The sequence below is a fragment of the Lissotriton helveticus genome, chromosome 3_2, assembly GCF_964261635.1.
Source record: "Lissotriton helveticus chromosome 3_2, aLisHel1.1, whole genome shotgun sequence".
NCBI lineage: Eukaryota > Metazoa > Chordata > Amphibia > Caudata > Salamandridae > Lissotriton > Lissotriton helveticus.
The window spans coordinates 456,999,249-457,021,011 of record NC_136062.1 but is presented as its reverse complement, the minus strand read 5'-3'; positions in this window follow the sequence as shown (position 1 = coordinate 457,021,011).

Here is a 21,763-nt window from a genome sequence, read left to right as displayed (position 1 = left end):
AATACTTAGTTGGTTTATTTATTCCCCTTAGCCAGATTGCAAATTAAGGGGCTTATTTACAAGCCCCTTACGCCGCCGGAGTGTCACTTTTTATGATGATCCAACTCTGCAGACTGCTGACCCACATCTACGAGGCCACGCAATGCCACTGTGTGTGGCTATTCATGGCCTCGTACATATGGCGCAACGCAATGCAGCACAAGTCGCTACGTTGCCTCACACTGTGTTAGGGACGCGATACCCAGATTTACAAGGATCTATAAACATGGGAATGGGTTAAACCTGTACCCTTCCTCAGGTCAAGGTGCCTTGCAGCGCTGCCCTATACCAAAATGCCATAAATGAGGCCCTATATCGATTAAGGAAGAACCTGGTGTTAGGATTTCTAGAAGAATGACAGGATAGCTGGTAGTCGTCAGTTCCTGAAACCACCAATAAACATGGCAGCATTTATTGTTGTAGAACAGAAAATATCCCTTCCGGTGGCTCTCTGGCTGTTTAACACTACATGGTGCTATATAATTTATTTCCTACTGTACAATTTTCTCGGTTTTAATGAGAAATTTCTATTAATCTTCCCTGTACTCTAAAATAAAGTACTATTTGTACTGCACTCAAATAAAGAACTAATTGGTGTCATCCTTTGATTTTCCACCCAAACATCCTTTTATTATAAGTGGAACTTGTTAACAGACTGAAGTGGCACAAGTGACATTTAAACATAAAAACCTATAATAACCTACGTTTTCCTGTTTAAGACACACAACTAGAAAGGCTGAAAATTAAACTTTATTCTTCCTGCTCAAAAAGGTTTATAAATGCGTTCCTAAAAATGTACTCCCTTTTTTGCTAAGACGAAATAACAAGCTAATATTCTTTTATGTACATCAGTAAATTAAATGTCTCTCTTTTATTTAGCAATAATGTTTGTTTAAATTGTTTCTGTAAATGAAGATACAACCGCATTACAGCAAAGTATAGTGCTAACTTTATGAGAATAAATGTGGGAATTTTTTGCTGAATGCTATTCTACACAAAAAATGGAGGGAGTAGGTAGAGGCTAGGTTTATCCTCCTTATTGATATATAATAAACAAAAATTGAATATTTGGAAGAGAAGCTGCACAAGGGATTCTTGATAGGATAAAGCAAGAATCCGCTGTAATCGCTTACTAGGAAAAAACTTTTTTTCTAGAGACCCCTCACCCACCAGGGTTACCCCAAGGTGGCATTTTTTGCTGAATGCTAATATACCCCACGTACATGCTCTAAGGTATTATACTGCACTTTGCAGGTCCAGTAAATGAATTACTCATTTGATTCTTGATACTAATGCACATTGACCAGGATTCTGTAAATGTGTTATTTGCATATTGAATAGACAGATGATATAGCATATATAGGGTTAGCAATAGCATACATAGGGTAAACATGAGCTCAGGTGTGCTTCCGGGACGAATGGCTCTGGGCAAAGGTTAACATCGTGGGGACAAGGACCAGGGTCTTAGCTAATACACGAACAGACGACATTCATAAAAATTGAGAATTGCATATTTTTGGCTCAACACGACGATTTATATTGCAGGTTCTCTTCTCCTCAAAGCCCGAAGGAGTATCCATACATAGAGAAATGCATGGATAGCATCGGAGACCCCTTCATCGTCCCCAAGCTCAATGTGCTGTGGAAAGCATGAAAATAGCGGTTACCAAGGAAAACCAAATTACATCTGGGAACAACGTGAATTCTGTTTTCTGAGGAACAGCATTGCTCCACATCTCCCCACCATCCTCTCCAACAAGATGTGAGGACTTTATAGATGTTTCTACTGAAACCCTTCTCTGCTTTAGAAGCACATCATGGCTTATTCCACCAAGAATGATCACTTCACCCCGCTCGGGATACGTCACAGTTTAGAGTCCAACGAAACACTTTCAGGGAGCAAGCTGGACTAACATCATCAAACAGCACTTTCTTCTGTTTGAAAAATCCTGGGGCCAAATGATGAACGCATCACTGTCACATTGCTTCTTTTCAAACTCTGTAAACTCTGTCAAATATCTCTACTTTTTAAGAAATCTCCCTTGATACAAACCTGCTAATTATCTGTAAACCAGTAACCAACCTACCTTAGCTATCAAAAAGTACTGTCCTCAGTCAACTGAATGAGTAGATCAAGCAGGACAATCTATAAGCTGCCTACCAACAAGGCTTCAGAGCAGGACCACCAAAGCAACACCAAAAGTCCTCAAAGACGTGTAACAAAGAGCAGACTATCGACTGGATTCTTTACTATAGAAGCAGTGATACCAACATCTGGCGACCATGGCTACCTCATGTCAAGAATGGCCATTTTAAAAAGTCCATAACCTACTTTAACACTTTGGGCCATATTAACAAACATATCTTCTGAATGATTTAGGACATCTTTAAAGCTCTGGATTTATACACAAACTGGTGACTAGAGTCAAATGTGGCACACCTCACAACTACTCCAGGCCTCTTCTAATTGGTGCCGCAAAGCTGGTATATTGGCAGCTCTGGACGTGTCAGGCGCTTTCAACACCCTCAAGCAGGACTTGCCGCTAAATGTACTGGGACACAGAATGGGTTTGGGAAATCAGGTGCTGAACTTTTTTGCATCGTGGACCTGTGCTCGGAAGTAAATGGGAAAGCTGGGCTTGCACTCGCCTGAAGAATCTCAGATGGCAAGCTTTGCCCCACAAGGAATCGCATACAGAATATCGAAAACATACATATATTTATATCGTCAAGGTACATAGATGTGGATTTTTTATAGTAGGAATGTACTTACTTACCATCACAATATTTTGGCCTTGATAGTTTTGACAACAGATTTTGCCCCACGATATTTGTGTTTTTGACATTCTGTCTAGATACCCCCCAAGGCTCTCTTCTTGCGCCACACTTTTTAACCTCTATATGGACCTCGCAAATTCAAAAGTAACGATACATCAATTATACAGATGATACTTAAAGACAACATCTGTAGAAGATATCCAAATGCTACAATCTTAACTCATAAAAATACAGCATTGGATGAAAATTTACTGATGTAAAATCCTCGTAAAACCCTAAAAATACAATATTGCTCCTATATTCTCCAAAGCACCATGGGTAACTCGACCTATTGTTACTGCCTGAAGTAACTCTTTTTCTCTTAAAACCTAAGGCCTGAAGTAAACACTTCAGCCTGAACAACACTGTCCCTTTCAGCTCACGTTAACAACATCACACAAAAAAACAACTTCCTCCACTCCCTCCAGGAAATAAAACACAACTTCACACAGTAACAGATCAAATCAGCCCTGCTCACAGGAGACCTTCAAGCAAACCCTGCACTGCTACCAGCAGTATTTGCCAGGCAGCATGGTTTTGTGCCTCCTGACTTTAAGTCACTACACCCCTACATCAGCCCTCATGTGGCCATATATGGGAAACGGCCACTACAACGCGGCCGTTTCCACGGAAACATTAACCACGCATGCATTACAACGCATGCGTGGTTACCACAAAAGCCTTTACCACGGTACGGCTAACATTAAAAAAGGGGGGTTGGGGGGGTCTCCCCCCCCCAAAAAAAAGAAACTCACCTAAAGTCACTCGGCGTCTTTTAAGAGGAAACAGAAAGAAACTTCCGCTTCCTCTTAACGACGTACGACATCACCACGAACAAAGAGAGGAAAAGGTTATGCGTTGAAATAGCATTCCGTTGTAACGCATGCGTGGTAAAGGCATGCGTTGCAACGGAATTCGTTGTAATAACATACAACCGCCATATATCATCATGATGGTTAGGAATGACGGGTCCGTCATATACTTCCTCCATAAAGTAGCTTTTGCCATGTATGAAGGAGAGATTATGCAGGATGCACATCTGCCGACAAGCGAGACGGCTTTAAAGGAGATGGAGTGGATGTGGCTGTGGTGGCGGATGCACGGTCTCCGCTACATAGCAGTATAAACACCAGTATCTGGGCCTTGCCATTGGGGTACTTTTATAAACCTTCCCTGGAGGCACCACTTTTTGATACGCCTCTTACTGCCCACCCCCTCTCCCTACACAACAGATTTTTGCCCCTATCCGGTTTGGACAGCCAGGATTGACTGTCTTCTCCCCGCCCAGAACCTGAGGTAGTAGAGTCAGTTCCCTCTTTAATTGTACTCCCGCCTTGCAAACTCGATTATCCAGCAAACCCTAACGTTGAATCCACTCTCATAATATTGAGCTGGAATGTGGCTGGTCTCGCGTCTAAAATAAACTTGCCTGACTGGCTGGAGTTAGTTCGCAAACAAGACATTGCAATGTTTCAAGAGACCTGGGCCACTTGAGAGTTGTTTCTGGAGGGGTTTGAATGTTTTAACACCGTAGTTCCCATCCCAGATTCTGGAAGGCCAGCTGGAGGCCTCTCAATCTGGATTAAAACTAGGACAGGGGGCTGTGCCAGGGTGCTCACCACCAATAATGACACATTTCAGGCCTTAATCAATAAACGAGGGACTTCGCTTATTTTCATTAATTTTTACAACAATGATTTTAAGAATGTTCCAAATATGAACTTTATTTATCTGTTCAGTTTTATTTCTTATTTAAAGACATCTAACCGTACCTTTAAATTTGAGGGTATTTGTTTAGGGGGCGATTGTAATGTCAAGCTTCCGAGAGATGTTTACTCTGCCATCCATCCTACAAATATGGCACCATTATGTCATAGGGGGACCCAATTGCTAGACCTCCTAAGTATTAACAACTTTACAGATATAATGGAGCTAGTAGAAGTGCCGACAAGACCCGGCCATACAGAACCCACTTACAGAGGTAGGGGCTCGCCTTCTACCATTCACTATATTTTTATCACTGCCCCTTTGGAAAGTCTTGTGCTAATAGCTGAGGTGATACCCACATTACCAGGGGATCACAACCCTGTTAATCTAACCTTGAGCTCTGTATCTAGACTGACCTATGATATAGAGTGCGGTGCTAGGGATCTGTTCCCCTCCATTGACAATCTTAGATTGGTTTGGCGTGGGATAGATGACAAAGCCATATTTGGCAGGATGGTAAGCTCTCACCCCAAATTGATCGACACTTGTCTGTCGTTTAAGGAATATAATCTGGAGATAGTTGATGCCTTTCCAAAACTTTGCGCAAGTGTCAAAACGTTGTCTAGACCAGATAAGAAAATTCCCCCGGACCCAGGTTGGTTTAATACTGATTGCTCCTCAGCTAATATAGCTCTGCGTAGGGCGCTTGCTAATAATCCTAGAGATAGCTCCCTTATTAAATCACTTAGACTATCTTATAAAATATCCATAGCAATTAGAAAGGAGAGCAGTGGGATAATCTTCAACGGGCCATGGTGTTAAAGAATGGCAAGGATTTTTGGTCAGCAGTTAAGGGCATGAAGTCCATAGGGAACCCTATGTCTGCTATTAGTTGAAATATCTCCAGTGAGTCCTGGGAAGTGCATTTTAGCAAGATCTACTCTGATCCGGCCTCACCCACAACTATTAGTGAGTAGGTAACGACTACCAGGGTTGCGATTGACCTATCGGATGGAGGCCATCGATCAGAGTCTGGGGGGTAAAGCCCCAGGCCCTGATGGTTTGGCAATTGATCTCATTAAAAGCTACCCTGATTTTTGGACGCCCCTATTACTGAATGTTTTTAATAATTTAACCAATTCCCCCATAACCCATACTTAGTCCTCCAGTATAATCGTGCCGATTTTTAAAAAGGGGGACCGTTCAAACCCAAGTTGTTACAGGCCGATCTCCCTGATTGATAATACGCTTAAAATTTTGAGGAGTGTTAGACCTGGCACCTTGGCGTGAGTTTCCCTTCCACTTTTTGCTGTTGTGCCTCGAATGTTTTGCTGGTGTCTGCTACTCAGGGCACTGCGCCACGGCCAACCCGTGCCGCAGTGCAAGTGCTCCCTACTGTAAAGTGTACCTGTGATTGATGTCCATGATTGGTTCATTGGATTTACTGTTAGTCCCTAGTAAAGTGCACCAGGAGTGCCAGGGATTGTGAATGCCAACATTGCTAGTGGGCCTGCAGCGCTGGTTGCGCCACCCACAGAAGCAGCCTTAAAATGTGTCTAGAGTCTGCCATTGCAGAACCTACGTGCAGTCTGGTACTGTCATGCTGGCTGGGCAAGTGCACACACTTGCCAGCCCCTAAACCTTCCCTTAACTTCATATTAGTCACCCCTATGGTAGGCCTGAGGGCAGGGTGCATTGTAAGTGTAAGGTAGAACATGCCCTGATGTGTGTGGCATGTTCTAATAGTGAATTACTGCCAAATTCGTTTTTCACTATTGTAAGGCTACCAGTCCCCTTCTAGGCCAGTTGGGCTGCTGGAATTATTACACTCTATAATCCCAGCAGGCTCAGGGAACATGGTAGAAATTAATGTTTAGTATGCCTGAACTCAGAATAATAAAATACTTCTTTTAGTAAAGTTTATTTTAATATCCTGTGTTTGCAAATGCTACGTTTAGAAAGTTAGCATTTGCTGGCCTAACCATTTCAGCCCGCCTCTGCTTGGATGTGGATCTGACTGTCTGGTGTGTGTGAGTGACAGGGCTGGGAGTTGACAGGTAGTGATTAGCAGGATGACCCCTTAGTGGGTGGTGGGAGTTTCCCCTGAATGATGCATCAGGCTGTGCCCCTGCCTCCACAATGCTGGCTCCGCCCTCCTGGGGAGCGACTGATGACTCAGCCTGCACCTGGCCCAGGAAGGACCGAAGCCTGTCAACAAAGTGCTCAAGCTGCCCCTGCCTTCACAATGCCGGCTCCGCCCCCCTGGGGAGCGGCTGATGTGCCTGCCCTCACACTGAATGCAGAAGCCAGAAGTACCCACAACAAGTGCTCAGAGACTGGAGCAGTTATGCAGAGGCCCCCCTGGCTTGCTAGAACAAAAGAAACTGGGTATAAAAGAAGGAGCCCTGCTCCTTGTAAATTAGATCCTGTTTGTGCTACAAGAGAAACTCTGCCCGAAGAGAAGGACCTGGAAGGACTACAAGGAGGAGTGCTGACTCTGGCCTGTGTCTGGTGCCTTGCTGCCAAAGGAGAGGAAGAGAAAAGACTACAAGAGACTTTTGCTTTTATTTTGAACTTTGTGCCAAACTCTGCTGAAAGATCTCCAAGGGCTTGCTGTTGAACTTGCCCCCTGACCAGCGCTCCAGGAACAGTGAGCGCTACCCCCTGACAGAGGAACCGCTGTGGGGAGTTGCTTTCCCTCTGCCCGCCTCACCAGGAAAAGCGGAGCGCGCTGTGACCATCGCGCTCTTCAGCAACGCTCTGGGTGTTGCTATCTCTCCAAGCACCGTGACTGCTGCCTGCCTGGCCCAGAAGCACCGTGAAGGTCAGCCCAGCTGACCCAAACATCGTGACTGACCCCGAGCCGCAGCTCGCAACGCAAAGAGGAGGTGGTGCCCGTTGCCTGCTTGCACCCGCCGTGTCTGGTGCCCCTGAACGCGCCGCCGCTGTCCGAGAAACAGCTGTTGCGTGGGGTGCCTGAACGTCGCCTGGATCGAGAGAGGCGTGCTTTGCCGATCGCTACCCCTTTTTCGTGTGCCCCCTGTGCCAGGAAACCTTGAGGCGCTTCCTCAGCCCGGCCCGCGCCGCAACGCCAACCCCCGAGCCAGAGCCGAGCCGCCGCTCGCTCCAACGTCGGAAGGAAGACACCGCGACGCGGATCACCGCGCTGAACTGTGCCCAGGCTGCTTCCACAAGAAAAGGTACTGTGTCCTGCCCCGCGGTGCGAGCATCTGTCTTGCTTCGCTCGCACCGCCCGCTGCCTCGCCTCGCCCCAGGAGCCGCGTGCTGAGCGCTCCCAGGGCCCCCGCTCTCTCCCCCGCCAGCCGCGCACAGCCGTGCAGCGCGCAGAGAGAGGCGGACTTTGATTCCCCGGCCGCCGGCCCCGCCAGAAGCGTGAGGGTGGGTAGACCGGGCCCGCTTTTCCAGCGCGGAGGAGCCGAGGGGCGCAGAGAGGTCCACGGACAGCCCGGGGTGACCCTGGCTGACAAGGAACAGTGCCTGCAGAACCACCACGATACCTTGAAGAGCCTGACCCCCCCCCTTTTTTGTGTGAAAGGAACTTAAAGAACTGTTTGGGAATAACACTAAACAAAGATTGCTTATTGCTAAGAAAGAACTGTGGCAACTTAACCTAAAGAGTAACTGGAACCTGCATTTTGAAGTAACCAAGACTGTATTTACAAGCCTGCTTGAGATTTATATAAAGAAGATATATTTTTACAAATACAGTTTGGTGTCATTGTGTGGTGGGTTGGTGGTGATGGTGTAATGTTGCAAATGTTTAACCCTACATGCCCCAGAGATTAGCCTAAGACTGCTTAAGCCACACTACCTAGAGGGTAAGCAGAGGTTGTCTTGAAGGTAACCCTCAGCCCTGACGGGGAAGAGAGAGTCCCTGCTTGTCGCCAGTGCTGCACTGCGCCAACTAGAGACTCCCCCTTCCTACAAGGAGGGTCATGTATAATAAGATCAGGTCCTGGGCCGAGGAGTGTCAGATACTACATTCCTGTCAGTTGGGGTATAGGAGTAACATCGGCACTGTTGAACAATGCCTTAACCTCAACTTGCTTATTGGAAAATATAATGTAGCTAAGAAAACACCCATATATCTGGCATTCATGGATCTTACGTCGGCTTTCGACTTTGTCAATAGGTCTCGGCTGTGGACTTCCCTTTTAAACTATGGTTTGGACGAGTCCCGCTTATCCTTTTTAGCTTACCTGCATAAAGACCTACACGCCCGGGTGCGCATCAGCAGGGACGGTGAGGTCTCAAAGGTTATTGAAGTTAATAGAGGGGTCAGGCAAGGTTGCGTCCTGGCCCCTCTTTTATTTATTCTCTATATTAACGATCTGAATAAGTCTTTGGTAACACTGACCCAAGACGCTGCACGCATTAACGGCAATATACTCCCGGCTTTGCTATATGCCGACGATGCGGTGCTGATGGGCAGCACCCCAAAAGCTCTCCGCATTCTGGTGCATGGTTTTGTAGACTTTATGGCTGCCCTGGACTTATACACTAATTTTAAAAAAATCCTTTCTAATGGCGTGTGGGTCAAAGAAGCATTTTAGGTCATTGATAGTTTTAAATTCTAGTAGTTTACAGAGCACTCGCACTTTCCCATATCTTGGTCTGGTATTTGCATCCAATGGATTGTGGGCAGATCATGTGGCTTACTACAGGAGGAAGTTCACAAATTTGAGTAATATGATACTCGAGTTATCAAAACCGAGGGATACAGAGGTGGTAAATGCCACTGTTAAAATCTTTAGACTCCAATGTATACCTATTGCAACCTGTGGTGCTGAAGTTTTGGGGCCACTTTAATAGTGGCAGCATCCAGAACGAGGAGAAGAGATTTTGCCGCGAAATCCTGGGTGCACCTATTTCTGCCTCTAAATATGCTTGTCATTGTGAACTCAACCTGCCATATGTCGAAGATTATATAAAGGCCCACCCAGCATTATTCTGGCTGAGAGTTTGGAGTAACCCTGCAGCCCAACTAACTAGAGAAATAATATCAGAGTGTCTGAAATGTGACTAGGGAATGAATATACCTTGGCTGGCCGTGGTACACAAAAGTTAAACTAACAAACATTTATTTTTAAATACTCTAGATCCTGGCACCACCAGTATTAAATCCCTTCAGCTGGCTCTTTATGCATCCTATAGGGAAGCTAGATTGGACAAAGAGCATAAGAAAGTGTCAGTCGCTAGATATATGTGTATAGAGAACGCCTCACGTGCACCCTCCAGTTACTTATTAAAACCGATTGGTTGCTGGAAAAGGGGGTTACTTTTCAGGTTGAGGACTGACACCATGAAATTTATGCTCTCAATTCCCGCAGGGTTTACTCCTAACCGTGACCATCTGCCATGCCCATGCAACAGAAACAATCGATGTTTCACTTTTCTGTTGTTATTACTCTATACTCACTAAAAGGTTTTTACTTCCGTATTTTAAAGTCTTACCGGAGATTGACTGTAAGGCTGCATATGGGAAGGTCCTTGCTTTAAAAGACGATGAGCAAACCTTTCGGATTGGCTCCTTTCTGAAGGCGGCGGTGTGCACTCGCAATTCTATGTGCCCCTGCTGAAACATTGCACTTTACATTGTTTTCTTAATTTGTAAGCTTTATGCTATTTTAAAGAATGTTGCACTTTTTTTATCTGTGTACTGTGTTACTGGAGGACTAATTTTAATCCTAATTTTATCTGGTTGTTTTAAGTGTTCCTTTGTTGTTGGATTTTTCTTTTCTTTGAATATGCTGCTGTTTGTCTGTACTTTTATGGATAGTATTGGCATCCGAATAAAGTGTATCCTACCACTACTACTACTACTACACCGCAGTATACACCTTTCAAAGTGCCCAGTTGACGACCTACAAAACTGTGTGACCTCAATATATCTGAGCATCATTGAGATACAGTCTTAGAACAAAATGGCTTCTTTCAGCTCACGTAGTCACAACACAAAGCCACCACCTTCACCCATGGAAGAACTGTCAGCATCTCCAGTCACACGCTGTCAGCGGAGCACCAACAATCAATATAGCAGCTCTTGTAGTCACAGCACCAAGCCACCGCCTTCTCCCATGGAAGAATTGGTAATATCGCCCAGTCATGCAAGTCTTTTTGCTGCGCTGCCATATGCCAATTTGAAAGGGCAGGAATGAACATTTGTACAAGATACAGTGCATTTCTGCCCTTTCAGCCTGCGCACGATTTCCTGCCTAGACCCAACGCAGGCACCCTTGCACCTTGGTGCAAGCGTGTTATTGGCACGATTCCACAAAAGCAATCAATGGAGATGTGATCCTCATTTTGTTTGTGGTGCAGAATTCAGCACACATGGAAAGAGAAAAAACGGGGAGAAATAAAAACAATTCTCCTTATTATGCCTGCTCTGGGGACGAGAAAGGTTTTGGAGCTGACCCATGTTTACGTGATTTTGTACATCTGGGGCAGCGTCAAATTCTACGGGCGTTGGACACCCACCACAATGCCCATGGAATGCCTGCTTGACGCAGAGAAAGACAACGCCTCACTTTGCCTTTCTTCATATCTATGAGTCAGGGTGGCTTTGCGTCGCCTTATAGATATAATAAAGCGGCCTGGTGCAGGAGCATTATTAAAAGTGATCCATGGAGGCACAGGCCTCTTGTAAATAAGCCCCCTAGTTCAGGGGCAGACAGGCAACTGCAGCACAATTCCAAGCCTTAGGATCTTCAATGCTGCAAACACAGTACAGAGAACCCAGGGCCAAGTCTGTACCCAGAGAGATGGGAAATATACAAAGCCATGCCTTAGGTCAATGCCACCGTCAGATCTGGAATGAGTGAGACAGCACAGGCTGCTAAGGAAGTATGCAGACTCTTTACAGAGCACTCATCTGCACAGAGGTGTCTCCTACTCCACAGTGACAACCACCTAGAGGAATCTGGACTGTCAGCAGTGTAGACAAATATGTGCCATAATACACTATACAAGCAAGTGATGTGTGCAAGCTGTCAATCAGTGGCGTTCACCACTCCTAATAAGGCAGATGAGTGGTGGTCAGTCACCCGGGAAATGAGCAGTCAGAGTGCACATGCATACAAATTCTTGACATGTAAATAAAGGTGTGAAAAGTAAGATCCTTGAACCCACTTTTAGAAATTCTTTTAGGCTGCAGGGGTCGAAGCACTGGCACAACCAACATCCTTCCCTGAAGAGCACCTGAGCCACCAACAGTACCAACTGTTTAGAACACACTCTAAAACTGATGTGTACCCACAAACACGCTCACCCCTTCAACAGCTGAGTAACTTCAGGGGTGCCCCTTTAACCCCAGAAGGGAGCAGACCCTGACATGCCAAGGCTCACGCCAGCAGACTCTTCCAAGAACTGTCACGTGACCCCAGGCACAGCAGGACTGGACCATCTCCACCGTTTGATTGAACCCTCCATTGTTGCACTCACTGACAGCTAGGCCAGATCAGCTACATCCTGTTCGAGAATTAACCCATCCGCGGCTGTCGGGTTCATCCAGAGGCTTCTGGACCCCAAAAAAAGGTGGTTGGGGTCTTTTACCACTGCTGTCCCATGACCAGACCTAAAATGGCATCAAGATCTGAGCATGGGGGTAGTGTGAGGTGCAAAGACTCAACAATCTAAAATATTGACTGTCCAATCCAGTGATCATCTTTATGTAAAAGAGAGGGACATTATTGACTAGTGGAAAATAGTACAAAAAAGGGTGTTACTTGAGCTTCGACAGGAAAAGCCTCAAATGCAATCAGTAAGGTAAAATTGCAGGTGCAGGCTTCCAGTGAACGGGCCAGCAGACTGCTCTATGTAGGAACCGTAGGGCAGTCTCTAGGGAACTTGAACTCAGTTCACTTCTCAATTAGGGCTCATTCTCAGTGCTAGGCCTGTGGGTCAGCTTAGGCCGAAAGACGTTCAGGTTTATCCGCGCTTCAAGCATTAGAATCCCTACAGGGAATTCTCCTGGGGGATATCTACACAAGCAGCCCCTGATTTTCTTCCAATGGCGTTGGCCAAGCTCCAGATGCTGTGCGTGGTCAGAAGGTCCAACAGCGAGCTCTGGAGGTGCTATTAGGGGAAACAACCTTTACAACGCAACTTTTACAACGCACTACCATTACAACGAAACTTTTACAATGCAACATCCATTACATCGCATGCCATTACAACGCAACCATTACAACGCATGACACTACAACGCATACCATTACAACGCATGTCATTACAACGCATACCATTACAACGCATACCATTACAACGCATACCATAACCATCCAACACTTACCGTACTGTTGCACCCCTTGGAGTTAGAATAGTAATTTTTACCCCTACACTATCCAACACTTACCCTACTGTTGCACCCCCTGGAGTTAGTATAGTAATTTTTACCCCTACACTATCCAATACTTACCATACATGCAATGTAATGTTAGGCGTTGTAATGGTATGCGTTGTAAAGGTAGTATGCGTTGTAATGGAATGCGTTGTAAAGGTAGTTTTTAAAAATTCATTGTAATGCCATGCGTTGTAATGGAATGCGTTGTAATGGATGTTGCGTTGTAAAAAAAGCATTGTAAAAGTATGCGTTGTAACATCATACAACCACTATTAGGCATTCCGCAAGCTCCCTCCACCCCCAGCTAAACAACAAGCCTATCCTCAAGTCCTTGTTGAGGTTGCTTGTTCCAAGCAGTTGGAGGTCAAGAGTTGCGGTAACTGCAGTCACCAGGCCTCAGGCGCAGCACAGGCTGTGGTCAGGTTTGTCTTCTTTGGAGCAGCGTTCCTGATCACCACAGGCCACGGTGCCGGGTCGTCCCAGATCTCACTAGTCAGAGGTGACCACATGCAGAGGTTGCATTATCCTGAACTTCCTTCTCGTTGGGGCAGTGCACCCCATGTGATTACAGAGATACAGGGGGGATGGACTCCAGCCATAGGGTCCTGTCCTGTGATATCCCTATTGTCTGGGTGACCATGGACAATGGTCAAGCTCTCTTGGTTTTCTTTGGTGCTGTAAGCCAGTCACAATTACATGGATGCAGCAAGACCCACCCCTGCACATGGGACAGCTTGACAGGCTGCACTTTTCTCCTAATGGACACCAGAGATGGGCTTCTCCTCCAGGTACTCCTTCTTCTGCCCTCCAGTCCCCTCTCTCAGCAGGTCAGGAGGGCTCCACAGCTCCCCTTCAGTGCTAGACATGTACTTCAGGTGATGACCCAGTCACACCTGTCCTGGACTGCAAAGGTTCCATGACATTCTGCAGAGAGCCCCTACTAAAGTCAGAAATAATTTCTTGCACACATTTAGAGGATTTCAGTGCCTTTCTTATTGTCAGCAGCCAGACAGGGAATGCTGATTCTATTGTCCCTCTTCTGGAAGCGGTTTGAGGTGGTTCGCTCAGTGTATCCCACCTCTTGAGTGCAGACACACTCTTTGTTGCCAGTTGATGGTTTCACAGCACAGAGCACAGTCAGGAGCGAAGCCATCTGCCTTTTGGGAGTAGCATGTCTGGGAGAGACAAAAGGCAGACCCTGACAAAATGATTTCCTCTGCTCTACAGAGGAGACAGCTGACTCCATCCCCCCACTTTCTCCAATTCATCTATTGCCAGTGCTCAGAAAGGAGTAATCAGGCAGACACCTGCTGAAAGGTCACTGTGCAGTTTCTAAAGGCCGCCCTGTCTATTTCCAAGTGGCGGCTGGTAATTTGAGAAGGACGAGGAGCTAGTGGGTGGGCCACACATGCACATACTTACATACTCACACTGAACCATCCACATGCACATCATACATTCAGAAGCAGGCACCATTCACAAGCACACACACACACCCATTCACAGCACTCATGCACACACATGCATTTAGACACACAGGCATGTAAGCAAGCACACGCTAAACCTTAAAAAAAACTGACCAGGCTGCAGCAGTGAAACCTCAGAGGTTCCGTGGAGGGTTGATACTGCTGCCTCCTCTTTTTGGCTGACCTTACCGACATAATACAAGTGGGGAGTCATCTGAATATAACTACGAAGACTCCAGTAAGTTCTCTTTAAATAATAAATATGACTGGGTTAATATCAGCCCGTATTGTCAGACATATAACACTTACACTTATACAACCAATTTGATTGTGTCCAGGTACAGAAGACGGACTAATAAGAGAACCACAAAATATACAAGGTACCCATATACTTTGTTGAGTTTGCCCACTGAGAGAAGTGTGGCTCACTGTTTAGAGGAGGCAGACCTGGAAGCAGAGGTCAGCCCGGGACCAGAGTTCAATTCCCGGCTCGGCGGGGTCTTGAGTCCTAAAATATCCATGGACTCGACAATTCTCGCTCCGGTGCCTACTCGATTCACGGGTTCACACTCTGCGACTCTGGGCAATAGCTTGCTTAATCTCCACAACGGCCCCTCGCGGTGGGATGCCTGGCTTTTCACCTTGCGGATACCCTGTCGGGGTTATCTCACAGGGGAATACCAGGACGGGTTCCCTAAGCAAGCGCTTGGTGATTTGCGCTATATAAATTCCTGTACATTTACATTTACACTGAAAAGTATAGAGAGAAGGAGGTAAAAAGTGTGCGACTCATTATGTATTATTATTTTGTCAATTACTAGGATTACACCATGGTCCAAAGCCCTGATGATAATCCCCTAAAACATAGGGGGATTGGAAATGCGCCGGCACGTACACAATTGTCTGCGAGGGACTAACATCGAATGGGACTCTAGTGAGGGTGTCTATGCACAAAAATATACCCCGAGAGCAAACTTTATTTCAAAAAACTGTTTTCCCCGCAGTCTGCCTGTCATAGCGCCATACAAAATTGTTATAAGAGAATAGTCTTATCGCTGGCAGGCAATCATTGACTTTTCGACTGGTGTAATTACATGATATGATTATAATGTTTTTCCATAATGTTCTTTTTGTAATGAATTCATCAAATATGTTTTTATGATATTCTTTAAAAATTGTTTTGAGATGCATACTATATTGAATGAAATGTGTATTCCTCTGATGCACCTAAAAGGTTGAATTGTTGTTTCAAATTAAGTTGAATCAATACAATTATGAAAGTATAGTGCAATGACTTACGGCGTTGTATTTGGAATCTGCATAATTAAGTAGCAGTACAGAAATTGGTGGCCAAGTAACCCGTTATGAAAAAATGTATTAAACATCCTACCAGGCCCCCTTAACGTACGTGCCCCTATAGTTTAAATTTACCGACATAAGGGCATATTAGCAAGAACCTCGTTAAAATTATCGCCGTTTTAGAGGCAGGAAACTGCCGCTAAAACGGCGATAATGGGCTTGCTAATATGCGTTATAGAATTCCAATAGAAGCCCAGATTAGATGTGCAGGACATTTAACCTGGGCTTCTACTGGAATTCTATAACGCATATTATCAAGCCCTTTATCACCATGTTAGCTGCAGTTTCCTGCTGCTAAAACGGCGATAATTTTAACGAGGTTCTTGCTAATATGCCCCTTTGAGACCTTGTTCGTCACAGAGTGGGATGGCGTCAGTGAGAGTTTCTGCCCTCAACCCACTCGGTGACGAAGTGTCACTGATTGATGCTCAGCCTGGGCACCTCTGGGCTCAAAACTGAAGTGCCCCAGTCCAAGGCTATTAGTGATGCTCCTGCAGGGGAGGACCTTGAGGCGCTTTGTAGGCCCAAGGAGGTCACATCCACAGGGCTGTGAAATCCTCAGCCCGGCAGAGTTCAGCTCCGGCAGCCAGGCAATAGTTTATTTAGAGCTCGTGTAGAGCCTGGTGCCTGATCTGAACTCTGTCTATCATGACACACAATCGTTACAACTGAATAAAGGTGGGAGAAACGGGCCCCTCTACCCTTAAGGATGGCCACTTCTGCTCTATCATCTAACAGTTAAATTTCTATTGCGTTTCAAAAGCCTCAGAAACGGCGTAATACACATTGTCAGTCTGGAAGCCTCAGACCCAGCCTCCATCTTCTGGCATGTGTCACCAAGACAATTCATAATGGTTCCCACATCATAGTTCTCATTCATCTTCCACACAGCTTCACTTTACCCGCCATCCTTATACTCTCAGTACAAAAGGGGGTGGTGATGGACGGAACATCTGAACCAATCAAACACTCACACCCAGTCAACAGATCTGGGTTTAACCCATCACCGTTCTTTAGCCCACTTTGGCAGTTCGGGCTGGACTGTTCCCATGAGGCACAGTGTCAGACTGATTTGCATATGGCCATGTCTGAACTGGGGTGGCAGAGTGGGCTAAAGAACGGTGATGGATTAAACCCAGATCTGTTGACTGGGTGTGAGTGTTTGATTGGTTCTGATCCTCCGTCCATCACCACCCCCTTTTGTACCGCATCCTTATACTCTCATCGCTGACAAAGAACACAAAGGGAGGTCAGTTAGAAGACCTGTTATGGCTTTTCAGAGGAACTTAACAAAGCGATGCCAGTAGACTACAAAATTGTAATTTGGAGGTGAGAAAATAGAGCCCTTCTGTAACTATTGATTGATAAATGATACACTGCTACCACTGCCAAAAACATAGGAGGTAGTGCATTTTATGAAGTTCCATACAGTAGCGAAAATACACTTGGTGTGCACCTCCATACCATAGAACAGCAGGGGCCCCAACAAGGAGAGTGTCTGTCAGGCTGAACATAGATCAGCCTGACAGACACTCTTCTTGTTCAGGTTAGGCAGCCAGGACCTAGACATGTGTTTAATGCACAGGATCCAGGCTACCTGAGCAAAACTTTACGAGGTTGAGGATTTCACAGCCCTGTGGGTGTGACCTCCTCAGCCTGTCAAAAGTGCCTCGAGGCCTCTGTGACAAGGGGGAGTGTCACAGATTACCTTGGACCTAGGAGCTTGGGTTTTAAGCCCTGAAGTGCCCAGGACTGAGTGCCAATCAATACTACCTTGTGACGTAGTAGGGTGAGGTGAGCAGTCCGAATGACCCCATCACATTTTGTGACAAGTGAGGGACTGCTGCCTCTCCTCAGGCAGCTGCATGGCTAAGGCTTATGAGTCACGTATGTGAACGGCCGAGGCATATACGGTTAGAAGACAAATGATGTGGATAGCAACACTATGGGCGCCAAAGCAAAGGCTGCAGGAACGACTCAGTTAAGGACATCCTCAGCAAGTGAAGAGGCGGCTCCATGCAGTGCATTCTGGGAGCTGTAGTCCTGAGTCAGGTTCACTTCAACTGAACCAACTGGACTGAAGCAGCAGCCATTAGAAGTTTTTTTAAAAGGAAAGCTCAGTCCTGGAAACTGTGAAATTGCCAAAGATGGTGGTGGTATTGGTGGTGGTGGTATTGGTGGTGATGGTATTTGTGGTGGTGGTATTGGTGGTGGTGGTGGTATTGGTGGTGGTGGTAGTATTGTTGGTGGTGGTAGTATTGGTGGTGGTGGTGGTATTGGTGGTGGTATTGGTGGTGGTGGTATTGGTGGTGGTGGTATTGGTGGTGGTGGTATTAGTGGTGGTAGTGGTATTGGTGGTATTGTGGAGGTGGTATGGGTGGTGGTGGTATTAGTGGTGGTATTGGTATTGGTGGTGGTATTGGTATTGGTGGTGGTGGTGGTATTGGTGGAGGTGGGGTATTGTTTGTGGTGGTATTGGTGGTGGTGGTATTGGTAGTGGTGGTATTAGTGGTGGTGGTGCTGTTGTTAATAAAAGAGGATTTTCAAAACAACCCGTCAGGCGGCTTTAGTACAGACGATATGCAACACAGATGTGCTGTTGTCAGCTTCAGCCCATTAGCACAGGTTTATGTGTTATCTAGAATGTACATGACTTAATTAGCCTAATCCGTTTTACTTGGGGCATTGAAACAGACAAGAGATATTGCCGGGTAAAGTGATTGAAAGCAGGTGCACGTGCTACGGGGGTGGCCGTGCTGCTTAAAAAAACGCAAGCTGTTTCAGCACATGTCCGGCCTGCAGTAAGAGAAACTCAATAAAGTAAATAGTGCTTACAAACTACACAACAGGTCCTGTGTAACAACTGAAGTAAAAGGGTCAGTCATCATGGGTGGATACAAATGAAGACAGGGCCATACTAGGGAGGGACTAACAAGCCAATTAACAAATCCGAAGGCAGCATTTACAAAAGACAATGACACAAGCAAATGAAAAATATGGGATGAGAGTGAGGGTGGCTTCTCTCACATATTCTACTACAGCAGTCACGCATAGCGAGCAGTGCATGCACGCTGCTGCTAGGCTCGACCTAAACACTGACAGCATGAGTGCTGCAAAGAGTTGTTACCTTAGGCGCTATACTCTGCCAGACACAGCCCTCGGTCCAACCCACACAGAAGCCACAATCAGTGCATTCCTGACACGGTGGGTTCACTACAGCTTGCCTTGTAAAGCCCTGTGTGATTATAGCACGCCTGTGGCCATAGAGCCCTAAGAGCGCCACAGGACTCTGAAACATGACTTCAGCAGTGTACAATATGGAAATGTGATTGTGCAGTAACATAGGCAGCATTTGCACTTCCATGGTGTGGGGTGAAATACATACATGTAGGGGCAAACATTGTCTTCCACCGCAGACCCCAGCTGTGTTGCACAGATGCAATTGAAGGGCCAACTCACCCTTTCATCCTTCCGAAGTTAACAAATAAGTACTAGTGGATGGGATGACTGCAGTAATATTGTATTAGCAACAAGAAACAGCTCTGTGTGTGGTGCCCATTGCATAAGTGGTGACTGGAACCTTGGGCCCTATGTCTAAGGCTCACCTCTACTGCTGGTGGGTGGTGTAGGTAATAGCAGCAAGGCTAGGTGAGGTGAGACAGGAGTAGGGCAGTTATTTTCAGTCATGAGGAATAAATATTATCTTGGGTACGTTGGCTAGGGGGTCAACTGGCCAACATTTCTTTGTAGGAGAAGCCATACGCAAAACAGTCTTGACCACGCTCCTTATTGGAATGGTCCAGCCTGAAATGCCAGGCCAGGTCCTCCCTGGCTCTGTGACTGGGGGTGCATGTTTGATTTGTTCAGCATTCCGTCCATAATTTGTTCTTTTGATTTTTTTTGCCCTAAGTGAGCAGTGTATGCCCAGACGTGGGTCCCTTGCTCACTTTGCCGCAGGATTCAAGCTAGCCTGGCTGACGAGGGCTAATTCCCCAAAAACAGGTCCCAGGATGCTTGTTTACAGTCCAGGGAGGACCTGGGCTGGCAGTTCAGGCTGGACTGTTCCCATGAGGAGCAGGGTCCAGACTGATTTGCATATGGCTGGATCCGAACTGGGGTGGCATGGTGAGCAAAAAAAATGGATTATACCCAGATCTAGGCTGGGGCTGAATGTTTGATTTGTTCAGAATTCCATCCATCATCTGTTCTTACTTTTAGAAAGTTGGCATTTTTCTGCCTAAAGTTTCAGAGAGTTACCAGCTGCCTGGTTTGGTGATTACTCTCCCCCTCAGAAATACGTATTGGTGCCAGACAGTCCACAAAAAGGCCTGGATGTAGAGAGAATTGGGTCTTCCTGACAGGATGACTAGGAAGGAGTTTGGCACTGCCCTGATTATAGATCAGATGCATTTGCCCTAGCACACCTAATGAGAACTGACACCTGCCTTTTGTGTTACAAGCTGACCTGGATCCAAACCCAGTTAAGGGGGAAGATTAGTCAAAGGGAAATTTTTCCACCCACAGTCTAGACTGGACATAACAGTGCCTTCTTAGAACTTGCAGGAGAGCAAGACCCAGACCCAGCCTGTGATAGTGGCATCATTGTGGAAAGCTGCAAGGACAGGCCCTCTGATGTCCTAATGGACTGAAAACCCAGGGCTAGTGGGTCTCTTCAAGGGCCAGTGTTGTGCATCCTCTCACACCTCTTTAGGAGCACCTGCGGTTAAGGCTGTGACTCCAGTGCCCCCAAATGCCCTGGAAGATGAACAGGAACACAGGTGGTCTGTGGAGGGCACAGAAGAGATGAAGGCTATTGCAAGAAGCCAGTAAAACTAGCTCCCAAAGAATGAGCCCTTTTTGAGTCTAGGAGACCTGAATAAATTAGCCCTGGTGGCTAGAGCTCACCACCAGAAGTAAAACGATCTCAATAACATCTAAATTGTCCCAATCAAGATATTCAACTTGAAAGAATTTGACTCCGTGTGAGGGACAAAGCGTCTGGCACTTCGCTGTAAATTTAGATTTACCCTGTGTAGGGGCGTGAATGGGGTCCCACTAGCGGGATATCTCCTCTGCCAGGAGACCCCATCCCTGGGCCAGCATATAGTTTAAATGGGGCGTGAGACCCCACCCCCGAAGAACATCACCAGGGGCCAGATGTAGGTAGGCTTTTACCGGTCGGTAACGGCCGAAATCGGCCGTTACCGACCCCTAAAAGCCTTTTCCGATGTAGGAGGCTATTTTACCGATTTGGTAAATAACGAATCGGTATTTACCGATTCGGTATTTACCGAATCATCATTTACCGATCCGGTATTTACCGAATCGGTAAATGAAATCTAGGAAGCACTTCAAACAGTGCTTCTGGGCTCAAAGGACTCGTTATTTACCACTAACTATTAGTTGGTGGTAAATAACAAATTCCTATGTAAATGCAAATATGTGCATTTACACCTGTGCCATGTGACAGACATACATGCCTTAGAGCATGTATGTGTGCCACATGTGCACACCAGCACTAATCAGGGGTGCAACAGGGTGTCAAAGTGACACCCTGCCACCCTTGTCTTTATCCCTATTTTACCGAATCGGTATTTGACAGGTAATTACCGAATCTTAATGATTCAGTAATTTTTACCGAATTTTTATCTACATTGCCATTACCGATTCGAAAATACCGAATCTGTAAAATTCGGTATTTTCGAATCGGTAATTTGCAATTACCTACATCTAGCCCCAGGTCTCTCGACGCCATTCCCCAGACCCAGAGCTAAGAAGGCTGGTTCCTGCCATGGGAGCACAAGGCAAGTGCTTCTGTGTGGAGGTAGCGGAAGAAGAGATGTTGCCAGCTCCCACCGAGCATAGAGGTGTGCGTGGTGAACCGGCTTTGTCGTGGGGGCATTGAGGCTCTCCCTGCAGCCCCCAGCCTTGAAGTTGTCCCTGGTGGGACCGGGCACCCCATTTAAAAAAAAAAACAAAGAAACAAACACATATGGCAAGGCTGTATGAG